This window comes from Telopea speciosissima, chromosome 6, assembly GCF_018873765.1.
Source record: "Telopea speciosissima isolate NSW1024214 ecotype Mountain lineage chromosome 6, Tspe_v1, whole genome shotgun sequence".
Classification (NCBI taxonomy): domain Eukaryota; kingdom Viridiplantae; phylum Streptophyta; class Magnoliopsida; order Proteales; family Proteaceae; genus Telopea; species Telopea speciosissima.
Window position 1 is genome coordinate 32,413,048 of NC_057921.1, and position 27,864 is coordinate 32,440,911.

Here is a 27,864-nt window from a genome sequence, read left to right on the forward strand (position 1 = left end):
AGGTTGAGGTGGTAGGAGAAGGACACGTTGTTGGGGATGGGGCTGGTGGTGTAGGAGGGGGGTTTTTATCGTCTCAAGTGCAGGATCCACAAGTGCACGCAAGTGCATAGCCCACTAGGCAACACGTGACTTATGCGGATCCAACGGTCAAAATTGAAATTCCATTTTCAAAAACTAATTTATCCTCTAATCCAAAAAGGTTGATCTACGTCCCTCCATTCAACGTCTTCTCTCCTCGCCTCAGGAAGCGAGGTCTGGTGATCAAACCTTCGCCGCTGCATAATTTCTTGGGGCCACCCGCCTGAGACTCACTAGGGCCCAGAAGCTCTCAGTTCGTGCATGGCGCGGGGGTCATGTACGAGCCCAGGGGGGATTTAGTCGACCTAAAGTTGGATACCCCTCCTGTCTCCAAAAAAAAAAATAACGTCTTCTCTCCTCTCTCTTCTCCTTCTCTACTCATTTCTTCATTTCAGAATTCATTCATCTCAAAGCTAAGAAAGTCGAACTGTTCTGTCCATTCAAATTCTTCTCTCCTCTCTCTTCTCATTTTTAGTATACATGTTTCCTTTTCTCAATCCGTGTCTCGGTTTCTGAATTGATGCATTAAACATCCCAGATTGGCCGTAGAGGACAACGGCATGGACCATAAAACGCTCGTTTTGAAGGTCGGGGTGAGATTTTAGTTCATCAAGATAGGAATGGATAAATTCAAAGGATTTAAATTCAGAGAGTTTGGAGACCGTGAGGGTGAAAGCAACACGATCCAAGTGAACTTTTGTGGTGAGAGAAGCAGCACCAGGGTTTTTCTTAGATTTCAGGAGACCCAAAGCAGCTAGAGTTTTTGTTTGCTGGTGAGAGGAGAAGAGTCCGAGTTAAGGATCGATGAGAAATAACGATGGTGGAGAAAATTTTTGAGGCGTAAACGAAATGCGGAAGCCATGAATTTCAGAATCGGTGGTTGTGATGTTGGTGTTTACGAAGAAAAACTTGGATTTTGAACGATGTCCATAATAACCATCAATAAAGAAAAATGGCACTTTCAGAATGCCTGAATGCCATTGAAAATAAATCCCGTGTTGCAGAAATGAGCAAAGGGTAGAGATGAGAAGACAATGAATGGAGGCAACAAAAAAACTCGAGCTACTGAAATGAATTTTTGAAAATGGAATTCAATTTTGACTGTTGGATCCACATAAGCCACTTGTCATTCAATGGGTTATGCATTTGACGCGCACTTGTGGATCCTGCACTTGAGACTATAAAGATCCGTAGGGGAGGAAGAGAAAACCCCTTGAATAAGACAAGGGAGAAGTGGTGAGGAGACAATGCGAATGGAGGAAGGGGCTGGTGGTGGTGATTGAGAAGCAGTTAAACTGGCAACAAAGGGAAAATGGCTCTCATTGAAAACCAAATGACGAGAAATGAATGTGCACCCAGTGAATCTGTTATAGCACCTGTAACCACTGTATTGAGGTGTGTACCCAAGAAAAATGCATTGCTTGGACAGATCATCTAGTTTATGTCGAACATTAGGAGGGAGCTAGGGGTAGCAAGCACAGCCAAACACGCACAACTGTAGGTTATCAGGTTGCTTGCCAAATAAGGTCTCATAGGGAGAGACATCGTAAAGGCAACATCCTAGTGACACCGGTGAACAGAAGCACGGGTAAGTAACGTCAAACCGGATTCAACAATGTGGCGATGCTCCGCACATCCATTCTGTTCCTAAGTGTGAGGACATGAGAGGCAATGGAGAATGCCATTAAGTTCAAGGTATGGCTTAAAGGCCCTGTACTCACCACCACCATCAGTTTGCAAACTTTTGATTTTAGTGCCAAAGTAGTTCTCAACCTGTATTTTAAATTTGATAAAAGTGGAAAGAGCATCAGACTTCACTAAGAGAGGAAATAACCAAGTGTACCTACTATAAGCATCAACAAAGATAATGTAATAACGAAAGCGATTAACAGAGGTGATGGGAGATGGGCCCCATAAATCAGAATATATTAGCTCCAAAGGGTGATTACATAAATTTAATGAAGAAGAAAAGGGAAGATGGTGGGATGTCCCCAGTTAACATGATTCACAAAAACCAAGTACATGCTTTAAGAGGATGGAAGAGGTAATTCGCTTGGTGGGATGGGCCAACCGTTCATGCATACTTGGGCAGGGACACGTTCACCAACAAAACCAAGGGAAGGAGTGGATGGAGAGGCATTGGAAGACAACAAACTGCTACGCTGGGATGAAGGTGACGAAGCTGAAGGAGTGATGCACACATTATCGAGCCGATACAGGCCTGCTTTACTCTGGCCGTGCAGTAGGATGCTCCCCGAGGATCGATCCTTAATACAACAAAAACCAGGATGGAATTCAAATACTACATCATTATTTTTAGTAAATTGAGACACAGAGAGAAAATATTTTCTTGAATATTAGGGACATGAAAAACATTGCGAAGAGCAAAAGAAGATGTAGGGGAGCGCAATGTGGAAAAGCCAATATGAGAAATAGGCAAACCTGAACAATCTGCAACCTGGACTTGGTCTGATCCAATATAATCAAATTTAGTGCTTAAATTAGCCATGTCTGTTGTGAGGTGGTGTGTGGCACCGGAGTCAGGATACCAACATGGACCATATGACGACCCTGAAGAAGATGCATACAGGGCTGATGGAGGAGAGTCAATGGGTTTGTAGCTGGGATTGAACTGCTTATAACATCGGAGAGTTGAGTGGCCAGTGCGATGACACACCTGACATGTGACACGAGAGCGAGAATCAGAGGTATCGATAGGATACCATCCACGTCCGCGGTAATGACCACAACCACGGCCATAGTGAGAAGAGTGACGGTCAGAACTCTTAATAGCATTATTGGCAATGATAAGAGCTTCAATGGATGGGTCTGCAACATGCCCTTGAAGTATAATATCTTGATTAAATAATAAACCAATGTGATCATCCAAAGAGATAGGTTCCAAGAGAGAGGTGATGAAAGTAACAAATGCATCATACTCAGAGCTGAGTCCAACAAGAAGATTGAGAACTAACTGAGAGTCAGAAATAGGATGAGCAGCGGCAGTTAATTGACCAGCAAGAGCCTTGACCTTTTGAACAAATGCCTCCATGGAGAGAGTGCCCTTCTTCAGAGAGCAACAACGATCAGAAAGGAAAAAAAAAAAAAAAGAATCCTCGATGGAGGTTTTAGGCTCTGAATACCATGAACAAATCTGAGTTTGAATATTTTACACTTGTGGTGTGGTTTTGTATTGTATTTATAATATGTTTACATGAGCGGAAGAGTACAAAAGTGATAATTCAAAATACATAAAATGATAATGCAAAATGGTTACATGAGATAAGTGTTGTTATGCAAGGGATAGGAGGAGATAAGGATAAACACAGAGGTTGTTATTCTGTTGGTGACAGGGTCTCAGCCGTGTGAGTTGGACGTCTTCTATCAGCCCTATTGTAATGCCATTTAATTCTATGCAGGCTTGCACTCTGTAATCATTAAGCATAGTTGTTGGTGCATGGATCATCAATCGTATCTGATGCATTGCCTTCACCAACCACGTCTATGTCCAATATTTTCAACCACGTCTATGATCATTTTCTTAGATATTTCCATCTTTCGCTTTGCATCACATGAGTTCTTTTATATTTGTTCGTACCTATCATAACTTCTTTTATGTAGTTACTCTTATTTCTCATGTGTATGAGCTGCAATAGATCATTGTCACCATAGACTTCTCAAATTTGAAAGTGTCCAAAAGATAGCATTGGATATGGACAATCCAGTGATTTCACTAGTTGATTACGGTGGTCAATATGATCATATTGATAATATACCTCGGATCGACATGACGTTTATTTTCGAGAATGAGGCATATAAGTATTACAATCGGTATGGAGGGATGACTATATTTAGTATTAGGAGAGATCATGCACATAAGAGCATGGAAGATATGACAATCATAACACGGAGGAAATTTTTATGTAATAAACAAGGACATGGAAAAAAGGACAAGAGAAATACCAAGCCTCGTACAGAAACCGGAACCGATTGTCCTGTAAGAATGTGTATATCTAAGTTGGCTAATGGATAATACTAATGTCATGATTTTGTTGACGATCACAACCATTTATTTCATACAACAACTACAAGTCATTTGATGTGGTCTCAGCGTAAAATCTCAAATGTAGATGCCTATGAAATAGATTTGGTTGATGATTCCGGTATCAAGCCCAAGGCCATTTTTAAATTAATGGGTATGCAAGCAGGGGTAAGAGAAAACTTCGGGTACATCAGGCAAGATCTTAACAACTATCTTCGAACCTAGCGTCAGCCTGATTTAGCTTACAGTGAAGTTGGGAGTTTGTTATCATATTTTGAAAACTAGACAAGGCTCAACCCATCTTATACATACTCTTTGCAGTTGGATAATGAAGAACAGATAACAAATGCATTTTGGTCCGATCTGATGATGATCATTGATTATGCACTATTTGGTGATGTTACTTTTGACACTACATTTTGCACAAATAAAGAATATAGATTATTTGGTATTTTTTATGGGATTCAACCATCATAGGAGTGTAACCATATTTGGAACTACATTGCTATATGATGAGACAATTGAGTTTTCAAATGGTTGTTTGATTGAGACATTCCTAAAAGCTCATAGGCAAAAGAAGCCCATAACCATTTTTATTGATTAAAATGCTGCAATGGTAAGGGCAAGACAAAAGAATGGCGGGGCAGCTGGCAAGGAAGGGAGGGATGGGGTTAGGGAGCGGAACAGGGGTGAGGGTGGGATTTTGAGTCGGGTTTGCAGGGCTGGGTGGGTGGGGTGGTGGTGGTGTTCCGTCTTCTTCTACTCACCCACCCAGCCAGCACCACCCCACCCACCCAGCCCTGCAAACCCGCCTCAAAATCCCATCTTCACCCCCTATTTTGTCTTCTTCTACTCACCCACCCAGTCCTGCAAGCTCATCTCTTTGTCTATGTGAAAAGGGATACCTTTTTTCAATTCTTCTTCTTTCTTTCTATCTCTCCCCTTTTACTCCTCCATTTGTTCCCATCGGCATTCCTATGGCAACATGCTTATGGCTTAGACGCTTTCAACCCATTCTCACACTCTCTCTGGTTGGTCTTTCAGAAAATTTAAAGTATATTAATTTTTTTTCCATAAACGTTTGTTATTTAAAGTTGCTCTGTAACCCTTTAATGGAGACCATGTGAAGGACTATGAGTTAGGAGGTCAATTTTCTCTTCTAGAATTTGTGTGTGGATTTCGGGGGCGAAACAGGGGTTTGGGTGGGATTCGAGGATGGAACAAGGGGTCAAGATGGGATTCTGAGGCAGCGTTGCAGGACGTGTGTGGGGTAGAGTTGCATATGCAATGGGAGGAAGAACAGGAGTGGGTGGGTGGGTTTTCATCCTCTCAAGTGTGGTGAACTGCCCAGTGTATCTCACTTAAGAATCCAACCGTACAAAAATGGGCAATGGTATACCGTCCGATCGCAATCACATATTCTCTGGATCAACGTACATGCTGAACTAAGGATTAGTAGTATTAAAGTACATACCCTATAATTCATTATGGGATATTAGAAAAGTAGAAGAGCTTATGTATAATAAAAGAGTTTATTGGACAAGCATCTAAAAGGGATAGAATATTTCTAATTTATGGCTCATGAGATATATTCTCATAATATCTCTTGCCATAATATAAAAAGATATTTAAACATAATTATATTATTCTCCCATATGATGTCATGTGTTCAATAAACTCTTTTATTGCACATAAGCCCTTCTACTTTCCTAATATCCCATAATGAATTACACGGTATGTACTTTAATGCTACTAATCCCCAATTCATCATGAATGTTGATCCGGAGAATATGTAATTGCGATCGGACGATCGTAAAACTTTGAAATCAAAATTCAATATATTATATATAAATTTTATATTGAAAATAAATTTATAAAATATTTTGAATAAACACTGGATCCAGATTTCTGTCTGACCAATCACTGACTTTCTCTTTCCTAGATATTCCCTGTAAACGGGTAGTGAATTTCATGTTGAGAATCCTCTTTATTTACAATGCAGGATCACGAATCCACTGTACCGGTTTATAATCCTAATGGACATCAACCATTTGCTTACCAAAATCCGTAATGCCACACTGCAACAAATGGAATCTCTCAGGTCAAAGGGTCATCGAGTGGCGGGTAAGTATATCACACACACAATCAGCAGCAACTAGCAATACATAGGGTATACGTACCAGATTCTCATCTATACACGTTCTCCACGTGTACCCACATCCATGCATCGAAATCACCATTTCTCGTGACATGCGATATGAAACCATATAAACAGAATGTCCAGTCTCGTTCCTAGTTCAAACCAGTTTAAGGTAAAGACCTATGGAGCATTCTTATGAGCCCAAATAAAATAATAAAATACCATAATTAAATTCAATAATTTAATAATTCGGATTTGATAAAACACTCAATTCCAACACTTGGCATAAAGAACATTTGGCCAAAAATAATGTAAGAGGAGAACCCCTGTGATTGCATGGTAACCACATCACTTTTTTCAAATTAACATGCTGGTATTAGTCAACCCACTAAGTAGAACCACAGAGAAGGGCTCTCAAGCTGTTCGTCATTTATAAGGAAATCCATTGAAACTCAACAAAACTGTACATCTTTCTGTAACTTTATAAAAAAGAGGAAGGAAAGGATAACAGAGAAAGAAGAATATCCTTTAATATATCTAGTAAATCGAGTTTGTATCTAAGTGATCATGGAGAAGCTTTTGGCTAGACTTGTTGACTGACTTCAGTTGGAGGGACAGGCTTCGCCAAGAACCTGGGCCTCTCTTCTCCGGCCATGATAACCACGACTTTTGGCTCAGTGGTGTCCACCTTTGTATTCGTGGGCTTTGCCAGATTCTCCACCTGATTGGTTGCACCATGTGTGTACAAGTAGGCTGATGAATTGCTAAGGGAGCAGACGATGATTGTTATTGCGAAGGTTATGAGACCCAGCAGCACCGCTCCTACACTTGCGTATAGGCCGTATGGGACGAATGGTGACTTACATTTCAGGCATCCATTAGCAGCGCCAGCTACGGTGGTATTTCCAGGCATCTCTCTCTCTCTCTCTCTCTCTCTCTCTCTCTCTGTCTCTGTCTCTCTTTCTTCCCTTCTACAACTTTTCTTGTGCAAGATGAAGATGTGGAGTGACGAGCGAGCCTCTCTATAAATAGAGGAGGAAATTGTTTTGACCAATTTACTGAAACACTGTTGGATTAGTTTGACAGTTTGATATCTTCTTTCTTTGTTTTTTTAAACCCATGCGAACACTTAAGGTAGGCATCTTTTGTTGTCAGAGCCTTTTATGCTTAGCTTAGTTCTCCAAAATTACAGTAATTAATGTAATTGGGCAGGGGTAAGGCGGACATTTAGCGCAACACCGTGTCTGGACAGCAAGGTCCTTCCGGGCAGCTCTGCAGTAGAGGATCCAAATTGTAATGCAATTTGTGTTGGAAACCACAAGTTCACAGTTACTGAACTCTCTCCTCCACCTTTTAAGAATATTGCATTTAAAAGTAAGTTTGGTCATTCAATTCAAAATCATATTTTATTTTGCTTTATAAGTAACTTGAAAATTCATTGTAAGGGTATTTGGGTAACTTCAATCCCAACCTAGACGTAGATGTGTCAAAGTTGGGACCGAACCAACCGAAATAGTCTAGCCCGAACCGAGCCAAAGTCTTATTGGGCTGGTTTCAGTTTTTAGGGATTATGACCCAAAACCGAATCAAACCAAAATCAGCTCAAAACTCATACCAAAATCGAAACCAAATCGATCTACCCAATAAGAAACCGATAACAACCCGAAACCCATTAAAAACCGTATTTTTTCTATAGTTTTATATAAATGTACGGTAAACCGAACCCAAACAAGGTTGAAACTGACCCAATAACAAACCGATACAAGAAAGTGATGTAAACCTGAAACCAACTTTTACTTATTGATTTGATGTCCGTTTCACCATTCTCACATCAAAACTGACTCAAACTGAACCGACCGATTGACACCCCCTACCTAGACGTGCACCCCAAGGTTCAGTATTCCTTGAGCATACCATGAAACAAGATATATATAATTAAGGTAATGACAAGGCCCTCCTTTTCTTTCTCTAAATGTCCCTTAACTCCAACTGGATCCTCTTCCTAGCTACATACCCAAACACTTTTATCCTCCTAATCCATCTAACTACCCTTTTCAGGTTTTCACAGTCAAATAGAGTATCTTCAATCCATTGTTGTCCATGATTCACACATTTTTACATTATAATTTATGTGGTTCATATGATCCATCACACATAATATTTTTCCTTTTTTTTTTTTTTTTTTTTTCTAAATGAAACTATATGTAAAGAAAAGACCTAAGCCTTTTGAATTACTTCATTAGTTTGCTAGAAATGTTTGTGGTTAATAATTCACTAACCAATTAAGATTAATGAAGACATTGACACATACCTCTAACTCTTTTTCCTTACATTATCTTTCTTAAATTTTGCTTATAGTACTAAGTTTTTTAATTATCAGCCATCTGATGTATGTTCTTGTGAGCTTGGTAACAAAGTATTTGATGGGATCATGGGGATCAACACGATCAGGATAAGTCTGTCTATGGCAGGTAAAGGTAGGGTAAAATCTTGCTGTTTATGATAGATTTTCTTTTAACCACAATAAATGCTGACTTAATCAGACGGCCTGTGTGGCGTGACCCTATGTGCGTGCTTTGAACCTACTTTTTCCTTCTCCATATCCTTCTTAGCCCCTCCACCATGACCAATTGCCTCGCCAACGAGGAAGATACCGACGACGACGACGACGATGCCAACGCCATCATTGGCATTATCTGTTCTTGCATTCGGTTCAAATCTGTGGGGGGATGGCTATCTCCAACAGTATTTGCAGTGCCTTTAGCCGCCGACGACAACACCAACTTGCCTTTCGAGCTCTCCTACCCTCCCATTAAAGCTCTCTTCACCTTGAATAAGGAGTGCCAGAAACCCGACCTGCTGGTCTTCCTCTGTATCTGGTGCATCTCCGACGTCTGCTCTCACATGGATCTGAAGTGCCTGCTTATCGACATCAGGACTTGTGCGAGCTACAGATCCCTCATCTCCCTCAGCTGGATCATGATGGAGCTCAAGCGCCGTGACAAGCAGGTGACCGTGTGGGTGATTTTTCTTCGGCGCCTTGTCTGGCGTTTTATTCCCTAGTTGGTCGTGACCACTGATATAGAGGTTGGGAGAGAAGCCGGTAATCTCGTGGTGCTTCATTCGCACTACGTAGCCTCGGTGTTTGAGGGTTCCCAGATTGAGGATCTACGGCATATGCACCCTCAGCCCAAAGTGCCCCCCTCCCCCTCCTTCTGCCTCAATACCCTTTCTGTTCACTTCCCTTCCCCTTTGGCCGCGCTCCCACACCCTCTCCGCTCTATTCCCTTCTTGACCTCCACCACCGTGACCTGTACCCCTTCCCTGAAATTCCTAACATTGCGGATTGTCGAGGTTTTTTGCCATTGCTGGCAATTGACCACTTTTGGTGAGATCCATTCTTTGGATGCTGTCTTTGAGGTTTCAGGCTTGGGTTTCCATTTGATCATGAACGCGGGACAACCGAAGGGTTTTTCTATTCTGTTTATGTGTTTTTTTGCAGGTAATGCCGATTTCGGCACCGATGGCACCGCGGTGAACGGTGGCTCTGTTGATCCACTGGCCGTTCAGTTTTCACCTCCCACCCTCTATCGTCGGGTGACGCTTCACTCGCCGATCCAACAGTTCCTTGAAGATCTGTTCGAAAGTAGGCTATGGCAGCATCTTTGGTGGTCTTCTTGCCATCAACCGCAATTCCAATTGCCAATCATTCAGACCTTTGCCTATCCGGCGTGTCTGTTTGAATGTAGGCTGTGGCTATTTGTCAGCTCAAGCGGGCAGGATTGCCTCTTTTTGACACATATGAGGATCCCTTTCTTGGCACGTTAGTGCATGAGCTTAATTTTAGCTGTGTTTACAGCTTGATGTCTAGGGTAGTGTCAGTGAACCAACCCCTAGTCAGGATGACCCAGTCAATCGCAGGTGAGACCGGGTCAATTTCCACTCCTTGGTTTTGGATACCATATATCCATACCTTGTGTTTATCTTGCTATCTATCAGTGTTATGTGTTTTGTTTTCTTTTGTTTGGCGTTGGGCTCACATGAATGAATAGCCTTTTTCTCTCCCAAAAAAAAAAAAAAAATCAGATAATATAGATCCAAATCCAATTTATCCAATGCAATTAAATGTAGGTCATTTTGGATTATAATTAGTTGAATTTTGGATAAGTTGATTATTAATAGATGGATTCAAATGTGGATTTGTTAGGATCCAATCCGAGTTTGACCCATTTGACAGCCCTTAGTTTGAGGTTGAACCATAAATATGCATTGGATAAATATTTCACAAACAAAGCAGTTTTTAAAATGTGGTTTTTCTTGTTGGTTCTATTCTCTAATTTGTGATTGATGAGTGAAGAGTATGCACAAAATATTATTTCATTAAAAATGAGTCTCATATTATACAAAAGTATATGATCCCTAAAGAAATGTATGTAATTCTCTATTATACTATTATACCCAAATATAACCGCCCAACGAGGCTACGTCACATAATCTGGGGATCACTACAACTTCGTAATGAGCGGAGGGTATCGGATCAGCCCCGTAGACTAATCCCATATGAAAACTACTAAAAATGGCGTCACACACCACGTAGGCATGAATCACTCCATCTTTATGCCAATCTACTCCTTTAAGGAGACTATCAAGAAAGCGTCCCACGATCCCTGCAAATCAGGAGTCGCATTCCTAAAAGGACTCTATTAGTGATTCTCTTACCAAAGATGAAACTTACTACATTGGGACTCTCCCCTTCACTGCCTCGAGGGACCACAAGCTCTATATATACTCAGGTATGACCACATACAAACCATCTGAATTATTCTCAATTGTTACTTAGAGAAGTCTGACTTAAGCATTGGAGAGTCCCTCGCTGGTGCAAACTTTTTGTCTGGTGTTTCTTTTCTCCCTCCGTACAGGCTATAGGGCAAGAGGAAGATCGGTGGAAATTTCTTGACGCAACATATATTATAAAAAAATAGATACAAGTTATTATGTATTATACTATATACAAGTTCTGATGTTGTATCAGTACTGTTTGGAAGACGATGGATGAATCTTGTTCTTCTTCTTCGTATCCACCGAGATTTACATGAAAGACTGATATAAACCTAGGGAGAAATTGAATATAGAAAGAAAATCTTCCTTTTTTTTTTTGCTAAAGGTCAGCAGAGAAATATTATTAAAAAAGTCTAGAATGAAATACAAGGAGGACTAGATAACTAGTCAAGGAAAAATAGATCAAAAAATTGAGAGTGGATCCACCTTCAGCATAGCCATCAACAGAATAAACCCTCACATGGCCCCATCCCCTTCACCATCGGCAATGCCATCAGCTAAGGAAATAGGAGCCATCAACGAATAAATCTAAATTTAGATCTTCCTTGTGTGTCCCATAAAACTTCATGTCTAACAAACTGGGAATATTCCAGCCAGAATTAAATAACTATGATGAGATTGCATTTAGTCAACCGGTCCGCAACTTGGTTTCCTTCCTTTTTCTACCAAAAAAAAAAAAAAAACTTGGTTTCCTTCCATATAACAATGAGAGATTTTCCACACCACTGAGTCAAGAAAGTTTTTTTGAGCCCGCCATTGATGAAGAAACATAACTAGCATTTTCTGGTTCACAACACAGCAAACCAGTGATTCAAAGTTAGATTTAATCCATAACCGCATTATTCCCATACGAGCAGCATTTTTAATACCATCAATGAAAGCTTTTAGTTTGGCCTTGATATTGGTTCCCACACCAATTTCTTTGGAAAAGTACCCAACCAGAGTACCAATGCAATTTCAAAAAATACCTCCTGCCCCTGCCAACCCTGGATTACCCAACGAACAACCATCAATGTTGAGTTTAATCCAATCCACAATTGGGTTTTTTCAAACCAATTCCACCACAATTGGATCACGAGCTAGGTAGAGCAATCTTGAGTCCAATCCTCTGTGAAAGAGATAAATCAGCAATAGATCGCACCTTACAAGCAAAAGACGCTGAAACAAGAACCACCTCCTTCAAAATCCGCTGACTTAAATTCCACGGCAATGAGCATGCCTCATATCTTCTATGATTTCACTCCTCCCATATTTGGTGGGGAATCCTGGCAAAGCAGCACCTCCATACCGAGGGCAGAGTGACAATACGTTCCTTACGCTTCCACCAAGATAGTTATTCTAATATAATTATCAATCTACGCCAAGTGAGAAGATATCTACGATAGATTGCCAAACCGCTATAATAAAGGAACAGTGATCAAAAGATTCCTCATCATCACCACATAGATTGCATCTCAAGGCCGTTGAAACAGATCTAGACTGTTAGGTACTTGATCGATACGCCAAAAGCTCTAAAGCTGATGGAACACGTTAAATCAAGCCCTTTCACTTATCCCATACTAGGCTAGCCTAATCTAGCTCCCATACACTAGAGTGGGCCCCATTAGGCACATAACAGACTATCACACTTTTGCAGCTGTCATCCTCGGCGGCTCTCACTCTAGGCAGCTTTCACTCTGGCGGTAGGTAGCCCTTTCCAAGCAACTCCACTCTGCTCCAGGGTTTTTGTCTGGCGGTAAGTAGCCCTTTCTTGACGGGACTTTCTCTCTACTCCAGGGAGCCCTCTCCTAGGTAGCCCTTTCCATGACTCGAACCCATGACGTGGTGTCAGCTCTGATACCATTTTTTACATGTAAAGGAATCTGAAAATAAAATAAAATAAAATAGAGAAATAATTAGGAAGAGAAAGAGGAAGAGGCAAAAAGAGAATATGCTCTACAGACTAAGCAATGGTGTCTGGCTTGGGTGAGGAAGCCTATCTCATCTCTAATAGATAAATTAGGGGATTCAAATTCTATCTTTCATTTCATATTAGCCTATTAAATAGGCAAAACCAAAACAAATAGTTACTAATTCCTAAAACTTCTCCCACATCTCCCACTTCTCACGTACAACTCCAATAACTTCCCTAAATAACTACCCAACTAACAATAGCAAATAAAATAACAATTAATAATACATAGCATTCCTTCTCCCTTGAAAGTGTCCTTCCTCAAGGACAAAGAAATTAAGGAAATAATAATTCCGCCAGGATCCCATATCTTAATATGGAATATCTCAATTATTAAAGTTAGAATGATAATCTCATGGTGAGCCAATCTTTTTGTAGAAAATGGAATCTTCTTGAAGGATATTTTCTTTTTTTTCTTCATCTTCTTCGTCATCTTCATTTTCTTCTTCTTCATATTCTTCATTGGCTGCACTGGGTACACCAATATGACTATCTTTTTTCCTTTAGTCTCCTTACCTTGCTTGAAGATGTTTCTATTGCAAGGTCATTGGCAGATGTACTCAATCCAATTCTGGCAAACAACTCAGTGAGCTTTTTCGTGGTTTGGGTAAACTTTCCCAAAATTTGTTGTTGCCCAACGTGAAGTGAATGCACGGCATCTTCCAATTTCTCGACTTTTTTTCTCAAATCTGGCTTTGATGTCAAATGTTAGGTACTTGACCAATACGCCAAAAACTCCAAAGCTGATGGAACACGTTAAATCAAGCCCTTTAACCTACCCCATACTAGGCTGGCCCAATCTAGTGCCCATATACTAAAGTGAGCCCCATTAGGCACATAACATAGACCGCACACGATCATCTATTGGTAATTTCCCCAACACCCAGTGCCAAGCAAAAATGGACATTCGAGGAAGAAGCATACCCAATCAGTAATATTTTTCCCCTGCCACCAGTGTCCCCTTTACACAAAGGCTTTTCCAACATGACTTCACCAAAAAATCACCAAAAAATTAGCGAATCTAGCAACACACATCACGTGAATCAATCCTTGGTAAAGTAATCTCCAATGCCTCAACAAAAATATCCCTCAGTTCCTCAGACTGAACCTATGGGAAAACACACATTTGATCGACAGTAAAATTAGCAACAGGGGCAGCAAGAGAAGAAGAAATATTTGGGTCCAGTTGCAATCTCTCCACAATGGACTCATTAGAAAGCCACTTATTGCGCCAAAAGGAAACTGATCGCCCATTTCCAATAACCCACAACTCATTAGAATTAACATAATGCTAGACCTTACGAACTCCCAACCATATAGTGGATGAATGCACTAGATGCCTAAGTGACCCATCTGCTTTCACATATTTTGTTCTCATAAACGTACTTATCTTAGAGTCACCATGTTTAATATTCTAGCATAGTTTGCATAAGACAGCAGTGTTCACATCACAAATATGACAAACCCCTAATCCACCTTTTTTAATTTGCTTACATAGATCACCCCATTAAACTGTCACAACCTTATATTGCAATGGATCTTCGGACCAAATGAAGGTTTGCATCCAAGACTCTATCAGTTTAATAGAGAGGGATGACCACCAATACCTAGAGAAATTATGAATTGGTATGCTTGCTAGCACTGATTTAACCAAGTGTTCAAAAAAATTATTTTTTTTTGGGTAATATTGAAACCAAATCTGTATGTCACTTATTGGTGTCCCTAGGAAAATTGTTCAAAAAGTCACAGCTTTGGGAGATGCCACTAGCTAGGATGGAATGTTTGTGGATTATGGATTTAAGATTAAACCTGAGAAAGATGAATGGTGAACTAGGAATTAAGAAGTAGAGGGTCTACCTTGATCTCTTGGTGGTAGTGGGTGGGTGACTCTTAAATTGCAAAGAGAGGCAGTAGATATTGTGTCTTTGTCATCCTAACACAGATTTTGGACTTGGTACAAATTAATGTTAACTAGCACACTAAAAGGGAGACTAATGGCCACTAGCACACTAAAAGGGGAGACTGATAGCCACTAGCAGACTAAAAGGGAGACTGGTGGCCCTGAAATTCTAAGTCATGCTTGAACTTTAATGGAATTTTGTTGTTGTCTATCTTTCGGAATGTGATTGAGATCCGTTTCACGAGCACACTTGGAACACAATGTTTAGCTACATTAGCACCATTCCAATTCAATATTAGTATTGATCCAACCGACAAAGGTATGGCCATTGGACTGGAGAATACTCCAGCGCCCTTAATCTTCAAGTTTGAACCAAATAATATGTTGCATTCAGTCAGAAACGATACAGTACAGAAAGGCCAGAGAAAATACATGTCATCTGACCAATCTCTTTATCATGGTCTTGAACATTGGCGGCATGACATCAACTTCTTCACCGGGGGGATTGCCTTTTTTAATCCACAACATAATTATAGCAACAACCAAATTGTAGCATTACTCGACCTTTAGCACGCATCCACTTCTTCGGTTTTAAGTATGTATGTAGTTTAAGTTGCCCTTCCTGTCCTAGACGTTGTATCATATAGATATAGTCTACAATCGTCTTTTGTTCTAGATCATCAAATACCCCAGTATGATTTTTTTTTTTTTTTGGTAACCAAGTATGAAGTTCAAGTCCACTTAATATATTTACTAGCATCTCATTAATTCTCTCTAAATGAACAAAATCTTTCTTCCCAGTAATCTATGAAATGTCCATGTCAAATTGTGCCCCTGTTACCAATTGTAAACATAAACAACAAACCTATCATACATGATCAATGTTCAAGGATATGAGATTTTTTTTTTTGGTCAAAATGTTCAAGGATATAAGATCCAGCACATGTATTGATTAACAACAGCTGGACGTAGTTATTTAAGATGTAAATGAGAGCAATAAACTCTAGATATTTTTTCAAGATACTTATAGGATTCTATTCAATTAAGCGTGAAAATCAACTTTGATCTAACCAAACTGTCGAGGAATCCATGTAATTCAATTTTTATCCATCGTAAATCATCCTCACCCATCAAATAATAGATAGAGAGTGTCAAGAAATGTTACAGTAACATTTTGACTTACTCCTCCAGGTGGTGAAAAGGAGATATATAGAAGGTAAAACCTTGCCGAGGTAGTTAACGATTTTATTTTTAGTTTTTGCCCCAAATCATCAGGGATTTAGTCTACAATGGCCCATAAGAGTTTTATTTTACAAAGTGATTCAAAAAATAAAAAAAATAAAAAAAATAAAAGGCAAAACCAAACAACTATTTTTTGTGACAGCAAAGCACATGTTCTACACCATAATACTATACATAATAATTTGAATATAAACATGGAAGCAACAGAGAGGTCTAACTTGTCATAGAAACAAAAGTCCTTAATTATTTTAAAATTTGCTATCCCTCTTATAGCCTACTGTATTTTTTTATTTATAATTGTGATGTAGGCAACAACAGAAGGAACAAAAAAAATAGGTAACAATGGTCTTAATAATTATATTCTACTTTAATTTAACCATAACAATAAAACAATTATGCCGCAAACATCAAGAGGAATAATAAATCAGAAGAAGATATCAGAGTAAGAGGTTTTACAATAAAAACAATTAATCTTAAATATATTTCGATGTGTGAAGTCATCGAGTCAGTGTTTTGAATAGAACTTGAGTCTCTATACTACTCAAAGCAAATTTCAGTAGCCTCATTGTAAGAGAATAAGTTTGTAGGAAGCCCATTTTAATCACTTAATTAAACAAGTCTCATTTTGAAGGTTATCCAATAAGAGTTCAATTTCATTAAACAATTCTCATTTAGGAGGTTATTTCACATTAAAAAAATAATAAAAAAATCCTTGTAATTTAGATTCTGAATTTACCGAGTAAGTGGTGATCATAGATTGAGTTCGAGATAAGATTGAAGAAGACTTTAATAATCTATATGCATCAAACCTGTTTTGTGCAGCAGAAGAGTAAGGAGAATAGGTTAGAAGGAGATATGAGTGAGGGGTGGTAATAGAAATTTTATTTTATTTTATTTTTTTGTACAATTCTCATTTAGGAGGTTCTTCCACAAAAAAATAAAAAAAATAAAAAAACACCTTGAAATGGGTTTCTGAACTCATCGAGGAACTGGCAAACAAAGATTGAGTCCCAGATGAGATTGAAGAAGACTTCTATAATATCTGCGCATTGAACCTGTTTTGTCAGAATATTAAGGGAATAAATTAGAGGGAGACATGGGTGAGAGGTGGTCATAGCAATTTGAAAATTTTCCACATTGATAAAATATGGAATTCTAATGTCTTTTAGAGCAGAAAGTTAATAGAAGTTTGATCGAACAGAATTAGGATTTCAAATTTGTATTAAACCCTCTTTAATAGCCTATTATTCAAAACTGATTTATGGACAAGGATGCTAAGGAGTAAGTCACACACATGGTTGGGGGTGTGGAAAAAAGAATTGAATGGGGCTGAATTCCGAAGTGAAGGCTACGACTTGTTTTAGTACATGGGGTGAGCCTAATATTTTTGTTAATTATCTATAATGAGCCAAATTGTTGTTGGGTATATTCTATAACCTTAATATATGTTCTAATATAAGTCTACTTGAATAAGGAATCAGGATGTGGAGGGCCCCACTGGATAGAACCCATCTAACCTAAAAACCCTAGTCTTTCCTATAAATACTAGTTGGAGGCAACAACTTGTATTATTCCAAACTTGATATGCAGGGTATATTGCTTTAAGCAACCTTGTGCGTAAAACCCTAAACCCTAACAATCTTAAAGCAATAGTTTTTTTTTTCTCTCCTCGATTGTATGTCATGGTTTTGATTTGTGTAATCGGCTTTGGAGAAGAATGATCGGCTTCGGTGTTCATCTCGATCGTGCGTTACCCTTTCGAGAAGAACGATCGGCTTCAGATTAGGGGTTTATCTCGATCGTCTCTCATTAATTGATTAAATTCAAAAAAAAAAAAAAAACCAAAGACGTTTTAGGAAGCTTTTCATCAAAGCTTTTGATTTTTAAAAAAAAAAAAAAACAAAAACATAAAAAGAAGAAGAAGACAAAAGAGGGCAGCCATCATAACCTTGTCAAAAAGCTTTAAAAGAGAAAGCTTTGACAAAGGTTTTGATTTAATTGTTTTAAAAAAAAAATAAAAGGCAAAAGGAAAATTGGCTTTTGTTTGATGGCTTTTTATCCTAATTTTTTTTTTCTGGTTTTGGTTATTCAAAACCGAATGGCACCACTTACGCCAGCGACCAGCGCAGCACGGCCCGTTGCCGCCACCGGCCGTTGAGTTTGATCCACCATATTCTCCGCTTCTTGTCTTACCAGGTGCGATTGTTTTGCTTTAAATTTTTTTTAAATAAAAAAAAATATAGCAATCGTTGAGATGGAGAAACATGTTCCATTTGAGATGATCAAATTGAAAACTTTTAGTGGATCTGAGTTCAGTGCATGAAAACGGAAGACTCAGTTTGGTTTAAAATATCTGAATATTTTCTATACCGTAACAAATACTTTCAACGACTGTATTGATATTGAGGAATCTCAATAGCTTAGTGATGAAGATTTTTGCAAAGATTATTTGCTGAATTACTTGTCAAATAGACTTGTAGAGACTTACCGTAAATTTGAAACCCAAAAGAGATCTGGGATAATTTAAACACCAGGAATTATCCAAATATCACCTGTTGGATAAGTTCATGGATTTCAAATTTCAGAAAGAAAAGGCAATCCTCCCTCAAGTAACTGATCTTGAGAATTTACGGTCTAAATTAAACCTAGAAAAAATATTTGTTTGTGATGCATTCCTAGTTGGTGCTATTATTTTTAAATTACCTTCAACTTGGCATTCTTTTAAAACTGAGATATATAAAAAGAAAGTGCAACTGGGACTGGATGATCTTAAGCAATTCATTCGAATCGAAGATGAGAACAGTACTAGGAATAACTTGGAGATGGTTAAACAACAACAGTCAGCTGCCAACATGGTTACACATCCCAAGAAATTTTTTAAGAAATCTAAGCCGCCTAAAAGTGAACCAAAGCAATAGGAGGCCAAAAAGACTACTTTCGAAAAGAAGAGCAAGTGTCACAACTGTGGTAAGTGGAGTCACTATGCATCTGAGTGTAGTCACCCTAAAAAGGGGGATTCTGACACACCAAAGAAGGAAGTCCACATGATGGTGGATAAGAGTGAGCCTACAAATTTTGTTGCCATGGTTGGAAAGGGTGAGGCCAGCTCTTCTTTAGATTGGTGGTTAGATTCTGGAGCAACCTGTCATGTGTGCAACAACAGGAACTTGCTGACTGAGAAAACCAAAGTAGCAGAGACGGTTACAGTTGCCAATGGAGCATCAGTGAAGGTGACCCAGCAAGGAACTGCCAATCTGGTCCTGTCTTCAGGTAAGACTTTAATTTTTAAAGATGTTAAAGTAATTTCTGATTTTAGAAAGAATTTAATTTCACTTAGCCTATTATGTGATGCTGGCATATGTGATTCTTTTCATGGTGATAGAGTAACTTTGCCTGTTACCTCTCATTATTTTGGTTGTGCTTATTTAGTCAATGATATATATAGATTAAGTTTAGCAAATGAGGCAATTAATCAAGTTAGTTCAAATTTATTTGATCCTAAAACATTACATTGCAGATTAGTAGGACATGTGAATTATAGGAAATTACTCAAACTAGCTAAAACTCATAATTTACCATTAGATACTTCGATTAAATTTTACAGATGTGAAATGTGTGCTCAAACTAAAATACTACAAAACCTTTTTGTTCAATTTCTAGGAGTACACTTCTTGAATTAATACATTCTAATCTTTGTGATTTTAAAAGTTTCATTACTAGAGGTGGTCGGAAGTATTTAATCACTTTTATAGACGATTTCTCTAAGTATTGTCATATTTATCTGTTAAAATCGAAAGATGAAGCTTTCAAAAAATTTAAAATTTTTAAGAACTGAGTAGAAAATTAGTTGAACTTAAAGATTAAAAGACTTAGAAATGATAAAGGAGGAGAATATAAATTGTCAGAGTTCAAGAAATTTTGTGTCTCTTAGGGCATAATACTTGAAACTACTGCTCCTTACTCGCCTTAATCAAACAGCATAGTTGAACGTAAGAACAGGACGTTGATAGAAATGTTAAACTCCATATTATTGATAGCTGGCATGTCTGCTTTTTATTGGGGAGAAGCAGTGTTGACTGCCAATCACATTCTGAATAGTTTACCACACTCTAAGTTGATTTTTACTCCTTAAGAAATTTGGCATAACCATCCATGTAGATTTGACACTCTTAAAACTTGTGGCTATATAACTTATGTAAGGATACAAGATCTTAGGAGACCTAAGGTGGGAACTACAACCAATACTTGTGTGTATCTAGGATGTGCAGAAGACAGTGTTGTAAATCATTTTTTGGATCTCTCAACCAATGTGGTGCTAGAATCTAAGAATGCTGTATTTTTTTAGGATAAATTTTTCAAAGACAAAGGCATGACCTTCGCAGGTCTGAGAGGAATGATTACAGAATCACCCTTAGAATCTGAACTAATTATTTCTGACACTCATCCCACAATGCTCCCTGATTAAGAGTCTAGACGTGTTTCTACTAGGGATCGAGTACCCAAGAATTTTGGTGAGGACTTTGTGACTTACCATTTAGAGGCTGATCCATCTAACTTTAAGAAAGCAATGAGATCTAGGGACTCACTATTATGGAAAGAAATCATTAATGAAGAAATGAGCTCTTTAATGCAGAATAAGACTTGATAACTCGTTGATTTGCCTGTAAGGGCTAAAACGATAAGTTGTAAATGAATTTTAAAAAAGAAACTTAATCCTGATGGATCTATAGCGAATATAAAGTACGTTTAGCTAAGGGCTATACTCAGAGATAGATTATTTTGATATCTACTCACCGGTCTGTCACTTGACTACGATAAGGATTCTTCTTGCTTTGGCATCTATTGAGCACTATGTTGTGCATCAAATAGATGTGAAAATGACCTTCCTTAATGGAGACCTAATGGAAGAAATCTACATAAACCAACTTGAAGGATTTTTCATGAAAGGTTTTGAAAAGAGAATTTGTAAGTTGAACAAATCTCTATATGGTCTTAAACAAGCAGCTAAATTGTAGTATAAAAAGTTTGACAGAACAGTAAAGAGCTTTGGTTTTCATACCAATAACTTGGATAAATGCTTTTACTTTCAATTTGTGTCAAATAAGGTTATGATTATTTGTTTGTATGTAGACAACATGTTGATTCTTGGTTCTGATCGTTCTGTAGTGAGTAACATTAAACCAACATTGTCTAAAGGATTTGACACGAAAGATCTTAGTGTAGTAGACATCATTCTTGGTATGAAAGTAAGTTTTGATAGGCAAGGGATCACTCTTAGCCAAACTCATTATATTGAGAAACTACTTTCTAAATAGGGATACAGTGATTGCAAACTGATTGAGACACCTTATGACTATAACCAACGGTTGAAACCTAATACAGATGACACCGTGAATCAATTGGATTATTTTAAACTGATTGGTAATCTCATGTATGCAATGAGTTGTACTATACCAGACATAACTTTTATGGTAGGCATGCTGAGTCGATTCACTAGTAATCCTGGCAAAGAGCATTGGGATGGTCTAACGAGGCTCATAAGATACCTTAAGGGTACTCTAAGGTATGCCTTACACTATACTAGACATCCTCCAATTTTGGAAGGATATTCTGATGCATCGTGGTACTCAGATTTGGGAGACAGTAAATCTACCAGTAGATATGTATTTATACTGGGTAGAGCAACTGTTGCATGAAAATTCAAGAGACAGACTTGTATTGCTCTGTCATCTATGAAATCAGAACTTGTTACTCTAGCTTCTGCAGGAGACGAAGCAGAGTGGATCAAAGATCTGATTATGGATATTTTATTGAGAAATTTGAAGTTAAACTATCTATCTATATTATGTGATAATCAAGCTACGAAAATAATAGTTAATAACTCACTCTTTAATAGAAAGAAGGCATATCAGGATGAAATAGACCATGTTGAATTATCTGACAAAACATAGAATCATCACTTTGATCGATGTGCGATCGAAGGATAATCTGGCAGATGCTTTTACATAGGGACTGAACAAAAATCAAATATTCAAAACTACGGGAGAAATGGGATTAAAGACCTTTTAGGCAGATCTTAATCTAATCCTATGTTATTTTGAATTATTCGAATCTCATCTAGCAATAATAAACATTTGTAACAATTTATATTTCAGATAATTTGGTAAGATTACTAAGTATGGAGGTCTGTGAAACCATTCCAAATCTGATGATATAGCAAATTTCTGTATGTCGTTTTCTTACTTTGTTATTCCACAAAGAAATATAAAAATTGTTTTGATATGTTTCGTTGATATTATGCTTGTCTCCTAGTCCTTCATAGTATGATGTGTCATTCCAAACTTGATGGTACAACATCTGTGATTGATATGATGATTATAATATTTCAAAAGAAAACGTGATATGGTCATTATGAAAGAGACTATATAGGGTCTTGTTCTTGTATTGAAACTTGACAGTAATGCTTATTATTGAAGTTTGATTCATTTTCAGCCATTATATGAATTATACTAAGTTCTTCTTGTTGAACTAAATACTCTTATATCTTTATGCAAATGATTGAATTCATTTTTCTTTTGAAATTCATATTTGATAAATTATAGAGGATGGCGAAGATAGAGGAAAACGTTTAAATCTGGATCTCGATGATGATGACTTACTTGATGGGTAAAGTCATTAAGGATTGCAAGGATCTTTTTCTTTAATTTTTCACTTGCATGTGGAACTTCTTGTTGTTTGGGTTTAGATTTGATCTAAAACTCAAAGGTTTTATTTCTTGAAGTTTACATTATGATCCGTTAAAGTTTTAAACATTCTATTTATTTGATTCAATATTTCGTTTGAACAATGTTTATCTATTCTTAGTGCTGATTATATGTAGAACATAGGAGGAGATTGTTGGGTATATTCTATAACCCTAATATATGTTCTAATATAAGTCTACTTGAATAAGGAATCAGGGTGTGGTGGGCCCCACTAGATAGAACCCATCTAACCTAAAAACCCTAGTCGTTCCTAAAAATACTAACTGGAGGCAACAACCTGTATTATTCCAAAATTGATATGCAGGGTGTATTGCTTTAAGCAACATTGTGCTTAAAACCTAAACCCAAACAATTGTAAGGTCCAAACAAGGTTGTTATGGGGGAATACTAATGTAGTCCTATTAACAACATATCGAAAGTAGAATTAAAGATAACAGATGATGCTGGAAAAAGATCAACTAATATTCTCAATGGAGAGAGTATAGGATGTCAAATGCTAAAATTCCAATGATAAATATAGAGAAATTATAAGTTCCAGTTTGGAGGTTTGACAGGAATTCAATTATATTCAAACCCAAAATAAGAAAAACCCTAAAGCTTGGTTGAATAACCTTAATGTTATACTCTGTCATGCAAATAAGGTTAGACTAAAATATCAGTCAGGTGCACGAACGAGACATACCAAAATGATAAATCTGGTTAATGAGCTATTTCAGTTAAGTAGAAATAACGAATTTGATAGTAGATAGAATTAATGGACAAGGAAAATTATGGGATTTTTTTTAGAAAAAAAAAGATAAGTAGGTAACAGTAGAATTGCAAAATGGATGAAAATCATAATAAAAAAGAAAGAAAGAATTTATTAATAATATTAAAAAAAAATCAAAACTAAGAAAAAAGAATTATAGAAAATAAAACAGACTTTATCAATAAACAATAACCATCGAGGCCCAAATCATACTTACCACAAAGCTTATTTTGCTAAAATATTTTTCAGAATCCTAAAAAATGACAGATGAAAAATATTACAAACACAAAATAGATAGGGAAAAGAGTGACATTTCTGAGAGGATCAACAATTGGACGACTGAGTTGTTGAAGAGGTTTGTAGCGGCGGTTAGCAGTTGCTGTAGAGGAGGTTCTGATCTTGTAGTAAGTGTGAAGTAGGGTCATAGTTGGGGTGGTGTGTCCTACTATAAGGGAAGAGACTCAAGTCTCAGGTGACGAAGTTGGATTTGAAGGTGACTCAACACTCGTTAACAGTTCCTTCTTTTAAATGAAAGGTAGATGGTGAGAGTTGGGAGAAATATATGTTGTGGGGGAGGGAGGGTGTCGTTTTGCAGAGGGTTGTAGGAGATGGTCATATTCGGTGTAGAGAGAGAGAGAGAGTATTCAGTCCTATTGGATCTGAAAATTCTCAGTTGTGTTCTCATTGATAGGAAAGATATATTTATACATGAGATTGGGTAATCCTAGAGATCGGATTCCCTACATAAAATAGTAGAGAGTGAAGAGATTGTGTACATGTGATAATAGGAAAGTAGGAGATTGAATCCTAAACAAATCAGCCGTATATAGAGTTTCTATTTGAGTGAAACTCTATATACGTCAATACACCCCCTCAAGGTGGAGAATCAAGGCAGTGAATCTTTAGCTTGTCTCGTAAAAACTGAAATTGAACAGTGGGCAGTTGCTTGGTCAAAGCATCGGCAATTTGATCTGTAGTAGAAATGAACTGAAAAATGAGCTGACGTTTGGCAACCCGATCCCGAACAAAGTGAAAATTGATCTCAACATGCTTAGTGTGAGCATGAAAAACTGGGTTCGCAAATAAATAGGTCGCACCAATGTTATCACACCAAAGTACCGGGGGACTAGGGAGAGAAATCTCCAACTCAGTGAATAACGACTCCAGCCAAACCAATTCTGCCGCAGCATCGGCTAGAGCCTTGTACTTAGACTCAGTAGAAGAACGAGCAACATTCTGTTGCTTTTTGGAATTCCAAGAGACAAGATTAGGGCCATGAAAAATTGCATACTCCCCAGTAGATTTGCAATCATAACTACTACCAGCCCAGTCTACATCAGAATAGGCCTGAAGAGTGAGATCAGTGGAACGACTGATAAGCAGACCTTGATGCCGAGTCGCCTTCAAGTAACGTGGTATATGTTTGACTAAGGACCAATGATGCTCAGTGGGGGCATGCATATACTGACAAACACGGTTCACTCTGAATGCAACATCAGGGTGTGTAAGGGTAATATATTGAAGCACACCCACAATGGAGCGATATTTAGTTGCATCAGAGAAGTGTGCACCCCTTGGTCAGAAGCCGAAGTAGACAAAGCCATTGGGGTGGAGCTGGGTTTGCAATCTTGCATACTTGCATGGCTGAGTAAATCAGCCACATACCGAGATTGAGATAGAAACAGCCCTTTGGAGTGATATGTAGCTTCAACACCCATAAAGAAAGATAGGGGCCCAAGGTCCTTGATGGAGAACTCCGAAGATAATTGCTTAAGGAGAGAGCTAACCCGATCAGCCGAATTGCTAGTGATGAGTCTGTCGTCCACATAGATAAGCACATATATAGTGTGACTACCATCTTAAAGAATAAATAAGGAGGGATCCATTTGAGAAGCTTGAAAGCCAAGTTGAATGAGATACTAAGAGAGGCGGTGAAAACCAAGCACGAGAGGCCTGTTTCAGCCCATACAAAGAACGATGAAGCTTGCAAACATAATCAAGATGATTAGCGTCAACAAAACCCTACAGCTGGACCATAAATAGATCTTCAGATAGAATGCCATGCAAGAAGGCGTTGTATACATCAAGTTGGCGAACCGGCCAACCATGAGAAACTGCCAAGGATAAGATAGAATGGATGGTGGTGGGTTTGATAATAGGACTGAAGGTCTCCTGGTAATCAACATTGGGTTGCTGATGGAATCCCTTTGTAACCAGTCGAGCCTTGCATCGTTCTAGAGAACCATCGGCTTTACATTTGATGCGGTAGACCCATTTATAGCCCACAAGATTCATTGTAGAGGTACGAGGAACCAATGACCACGTCCCATTTTTAATTAAGGCATTGAATTATTCAGTCATAGCAGTGTGCCACTCTGAAACCTTGGAAGTCTTCGAAAAACAAGTAGGTTCAAGGGGGCAAACATCAGTAGATAAAGAATGGGGCTAAGAAGACCGTGGTGGGGCAGCATACAGCTCTTGAATGGACCGAGTATGAAGGGGGGAGATGGGGGAATATGGGACGTGAAGAGGAAGGGGATGGCCGTGTGGGGTTGGTGGTATTAGGGGAGGCAAGGCAGGGGATGATATAGGTGGGGAGGGGGGATTATGGGGAGGGGACGACAAGGGTGGGGAGGGGGGATCAAGGGGAGGGGTTGGTGCAGCCTGTGGGACTGTACAAGGAATTGAGGCCCAAGGAGATGGGGAAGAAGGGGAAGAGGGAGGAGAGGGAGGGGAGGAGGAGAGAAAAGGAAAAGATTGCTCATGAAAGCATACATAATGAGCAATCCAGAATTTTTTGGAGCAAATGTCGAAACAACGGTAACTAGTGTGTGAAGGACTATAACCAAGAAAGACACAAGGTGTGGACCCAAAGTCCATCCTGTGACGATTATATGGTCGAAGATAAGGGTAGCAAAGACAACCAAAAATCTGAAGAAAAGAATAATCAGGAGCTTTCTAATGAACCAATTGGAATGGTGAGAGATGATCCGACACATGGGAAGGCATGCGATTAATAAGAAAGATAGCAGTTTCAAAAGCAAAGTGCCAGTACTACTATGGGCCATGACCATGGGCCAGTAACGACAATCCAGTTTCAACAATGTGTCGATGGCGATGCTCAACAGCCCCTTGTTGCTCATTAGTGTGAGGACAAGAGGGGCGATGAGAGACACCAATGGAGGAGAAGAAGCTGGGTAGAGTGCGATACTCACACCCCGCCAATCAGTTTGCACAACACGAATTTTGCGATTAAATAGACGTTCAACCATAAGATGAATAGTATAAAAAAATAGAAAAGACATCAAATTTGCGTTGAAGAGAAAAATGCCAAATATATTTAGAGCAATCATCAACAAAAACTACAAAATAATGATGGCCATCACTTGAAACAGCAAGAGAGGGCCCCCAAACATCACTATATATTAAGTCCAAAGGAAATAAACTACGAGAAGGAGAAAGATGTAAAGCAAGGCGACTAGATTTACCAAGTTGGCAAGCATTACATAAATGTGATAAACAATTAGAATGACATGGAAGACTATTCTGACTAAGCATAAAACGTAGGAGACGTTCATGGGATGACCAAGGCGGGAATGCCAAACGTCCAAGGATGTTCGTCAACCGTATTGGCAGTTGGGGAAGAAGCTGAATCAAAAGAGATGGTGTAGAGGCCATTGTTACTCGGTCCTGAAAGCAGTATGTTCTTGGTTACCTGGTCCTTCACAAAAAAAGTGAGAAGAATGAAACTCAAAATAAACAGAATTATCTTGACAGAACTTTTGAACAAAACGGAGATTTTTAGATGTAGAAGGAACATGCAAAATATTAAATAAACGAAAAGAAAGAGAGTCAGAAGAAGATGGGTAAGTAGCAGTACCAATGTTGGAGATGGGGAGTCCCTTACCGTTCCCTACATGAAGCTGATCAGAGCCATGGTAGCTATCATAGGAAGAGAGAGAGTTGAGATCCAAGGTGACATGGTGAGAAGCACCAGTGTCTAGATACCAGGTGAGGGCAGTGGAAAGCGGTGGTATAGGAAGTAAAGGGGGGTTTGCCTAGTAGGCTGCAGGGGGGTGGGAGGATAGGAGTGGTATTGGGGGGAAGTTTGAGTGGAGGCAGGGTTGGGATGATGAAAGAGATGTGGCTGGTCTTCATAA

General features: G+C 38.6%; 1 pseudogene; it reads right to left on the bottom strand.

Annotated features, from left to right (window-relative positions):
• Nucleotides 1–15,090: 15,090 nt before the first annotated feature.
• LOC122665630 lies at nucleotides 15,091–18,364 on the bottom strand (annotated as a pseudogene).
• Nucleotides 18,365–27,864: the final 9,500 nt, after the last annotated feature.